Here is a 4,140-nt window from a genome sequence, read left to right on the forward strand (position 1 = left end):
ATTTTTGAATTAAAAAATGTGTGTCGGATATGATAGGACTGGTTTCAATTCCTGGACAAATTGATTCTCTCCCTCTTATTTCTTCCTAGGCAATCGTCCTATGTCTTCAAAAACTCCCCCTTGCATCATTTTATTCTCCTCATCCTTCCTTTCCCTTCACCTTTTTCCACAGTGCCGTGTGGGCAAGCCCTATCCAAAATCTTGTATTTTCATTTATTATGTCATCGATTTAAAATATCATTTGATCTCCTTTTTGAATGGAAACTTATGAAGTACCTCTCACAACTAACTGAAAAGAAACATGAACTTCGATAAGTATAGAAACAAAGAACAAAATCTTATTTTCTCAAAAAAAATAGACCCTCTCAAACAACATATAATACTCCCAAACCCAAAGTTAAATAGACCTACAAGAGATGTATGCTTAATGTAAAACATTTGACTTTTAGGTCACTCTCATAAAAGGTTATTTTTGCATCGATCAAATGACTGGGAGGAGCATCTTGAGTTCAAGCGGTTCTCTCTGAAGGCGTAGGTTGAGTTAAAGGCTGTCCTCTTCCTTCTCAAGAGGAACTCCTGACCTCCTTGAGAATATAAAGAAGCTTAACAAACCAAGCTCTATGTGCCCCTTATCTTGACCATGGACAAATACAAACTGAAAATTCAAAGTCAGGATGTTAGCGATAGTTAGTTCAAACTCATACAGCCCAAAAAGCAATAGTTAGTTTAAACTCTTACAGCCCAAAAAGCATATGGTTTGATCGCCTCCAAGTTTCAACATTACCTTGAGCTTTAGACATGCTTTCTGATATTGTAGAGTTACAGATAAAAGCTCCAAGCATGACTGAAAATTGAGAGAGATGTGATGAGTTAGGACTGACAGGAACATTCAGTAGGACAACCAACACAAAAATTACGACGACATACTACCATCACATGAAATATGTAAATGTGTGTGCATTATTTAGGTTCTCAACATCTATCTCTCATGCTCTTCCGATTTCTTTTCTCCTATCCAAGCATCTCACTGCCAATCTATCAAAAAAATAGCAGCTTCCCACGTAGATGGGGCCTCGGTCAGCGACGCGGCGGGAGCAGAAATCAGCCTTCGGGAAGTACTCGTCAAGCTTGATATCGACCGATGACCACCTTGATTGATGACAGTAGCCCGTGAGAAGACGTCACACTCCGGCTCACCGCAGAAGTAATTCTGCACACATGAAGACTTAGAAAAAAAAGAATGAACGTCTTAAAAAAAATAAAAGCTACACATATAAAAGTGTAAAAAGGCATAAGGGGGACAAAATTGTGGAATAGCTCTGATGAATGCACATAAGACTATGCGGCACTTTGATTATCAGAGAAGATTAAATGCTCGTAAATCGTAATGTACCCTTCACGATCATAATCAAATCCTGAGAAAAATAAAAATTGTCATCACCACAAGCCACATACAAGATGTCTAGAAAGCAAATAGCAATGGTCATTTTGACAGGAATCAAATATGACACATTATTCAGAAAAAGAATTATAAGTTCAACGTGCAGGCAACATGATACTAATTTATACACGCACAGTTGTCATGCGTACAGCAGGCGCCATTTGAAAACAAAGTACTCCCCCGGTCCCAAAATAAGTATCTTTGATTTAGTACATGTAGTACAGTTTTATAGTATAAACTGTACTAAACCAAATAAACTTATTTTGGGACGGATGGAGTAATCATTATCGGTATACATAGACAGTTCTTGGACAAACCGAAACCTACATGCAGCTGCAATCATGCATCGAAACTGCCAGTACAAAATACATCCTTTGAATGTTGAAATTTTACAGTTTGGTAGCCATCTGCAATCATGCATCCATTCTCAGAATCATATCATGATTGAAAATCTTCCAATTTGGTAGTCTGCAGATTAATATAACAAGCAACAATTTGAGAGTTGGGAGACTACTTCTGTGCTTGAACTATTCCAAATTGCAGCTATTTTTCAGGAGAAGAACAGGTATGTGTGCCCTGATTAGAAAAGTGTAGACCTCAACAGTGTAGAATTTATCTGTCGCATCAGGAACATACAACAGATGAAAACATAGAAAGAGATCTAGTGGCAGATACTTGTATACATCAGATCCAATGCTTTTACGTAAAACAAACCCCTTACATTAATTGATCAATGGTGATCATCATAATTCACACTAATTAATGGTCAAAATAAAAATCTCACTCGCACTACTGAAAAGCATGCCCGTGAAATACTCGTACACACTTGTCACTTGACTCTAAGACTACATAGTTGATAACTTGTCACTCATCCATTTCTTCCTTTGCTTCATCTGCTTTGCTCAGCTGAGTATATAAGACCACGGTCAGCAAGACTACACTATGGACGACCTTTCTTCCTTCTGCTTCGACCACTTGAGCGCACAACGCATCACTTGAGCGCATCATCCATTTCAGGTCGACGAGCCATCGAGACGACTTGAGCTTGAGCATGACATGCTTCCTGTCTTGCTTCGAGCAGCTCCAAAGGCGGCTTGCTCACATATGAGGGATTGTTGAACTGCATGGTGTCAACTATCCGCTCCACCTCCGGACTAAGTCATTATTGCTGATTCGCGACAGATTGCCTAAAAGTAATAGTATGTTCTAAGCTTATCCACTTCACCAATGGTGATGGAACTACATCGTCACGTATCCAACCAACACTACATCGTCTCGTATCCAGCCAACAATATGTTTTAAGTTTATGACATATGTCTGACGAGTCAAATACGTCACTACCAATTGCCTAAAAATGACAGGTACTCCACCAGTCTGAATTCTGAAGGTTCAAGATTGGTAAGTTCTTTAATAAAAGTTTGGGGCTCCTCCCATAAATTAAGTGCACACCCAAAGAGCAGAACTGTGATATAATAAAACATGTATGTAGAAACAGTAACAAAAAGTAGTCATATAATTACGCTCATGATGCTATACATCACTGTGGACTTCAACTTGTTCACCAGTCGCGGGATAATGATCGCTGTTCGCAGCAGTATCATCGTACAATAGAAGCCCATCTGCATGCTGAAGACCATCCACGGGAAAAAAAGCAATTTACCTACAGGGTCATGCATGTGATCGAAACTGAAACTCCAAGGCGAGTCTGCTGCAGCGAAGCTTAACAATTCAGGAATGGAAGAGTCAACGACCTCGACGGACACGAGCTAGCGAGGTGGATCAACCAGCCGATGATGGCTCTCATGCCCAACAATCTGAAATTCAAGAAACAATCAGGGCCCATGGAACTGAACAGTTGGTTGCCGGTGTATAGAGGCGGCGCGACGACAACAACATGAGGGTGGCACGAGGGACATCCTGAAGAGGAGAGTGCAGGGCCGGCGGCTACGGCCACCGCGACCACAAGGCTGACGAGGAGGGGAGCGGCGGCGTCCACAGCCAGGACTTCGGCCACCGCGACCACGAGGCTGACGAGGAGGGGAGCGGCAGCGGCGAATCGAGATCCGGGCCGGCGATTTTTCTGAGAAAGGAGAGAGGGGAGAGATGGGATCTGGGCCGAGGGCTGCGGGGGAGATGGGGGGATGTGTGGGACGTGAGTTCGTGGGCAGGTGATTCGTGGGGAGAGGTTTTTTCTTTTTGAACGGAAACGAGGGAGCGGTGGAGGTCGGCTCAGGTTTCTTTTATTGATGAACCGCTTGGTTCTTTTGTTTACTTGCCTTTGGTTTTTGGAGGGACTGTAGTATTGAAAAAAAATCCATGGGAGGACGTGGGTGGGAGGAGCTAGCGATAGAAGGGGGACGATGAAGGTCGAACCATCACGACCTTCGATCCTCCTTTAATAATAGAGATTACTACCGTGGCTAAACTAGCAGCACGGCCTCGGTTTTCATCACCAGTTGTACTTCCCAGGTCAATATCATCTTCATCCTCCCTGACAACAACTGCACCGTCGAGCGCGTAGTTGGAGTGTTAGGTGGATATAAGATGCACGCGAGACATGTGTGACATGGCCACATCAAGCAGCCGCACATAGTTTAATTTTTCTTTTTTCGCGGGTGCGCACATAGTTTAATTAGCCAGACAGTACATACTACATCCATATACCACTACTAAGCACAAAAGTGGAGTGTCCAATTAGT

General features: G+C 42.5%; 1 long non-coding RNA gene across 2 annotated transcripts; it reads right to left on the reverse strand.

The window, feature by feature from the left end:
- Positions 1-322: 322 nt before the first annotated feature.
- On the reverse strand, positions 323-3,903 carry LOC123181487 (uncharacterized). 2 transcript variants are annotated; one of them, XR_006491749.1, is made up of 3 exons: positions 931-3,806; positions 785-844; positions 323-655 (listed from the first exon to the last, which is right to left on the reverse strand). It is a non-coding gene; the product is annotated as an uncharacterized lncRNA (long non-coding RNA). The 2 variants fall into 2 exon arrangements; XR_006491748.1 differs by having other exon boundaries at positions 785-3,903.
- Between the last annotated feature and the right edge of the window lie 237 nt (positions 3,904-4,140).

The sequence above is a fragment of the Triticum aestivum genome, chromosome 1D (genome assembly GCF_018294505.1).
Source record: "Triticum aestivum cultivar Chinese Spring chromosome 1D, IWGSC CS RefSeq v2.1, whole genome shotgun sequence".
Taxonomy (NCBI): domain Eukaryota; kingdom Viridiplantae; phylum Streptophyta; class Magnoliopsida; order Poales; family Poaceae; genus Triticum; species Triticum aestivum.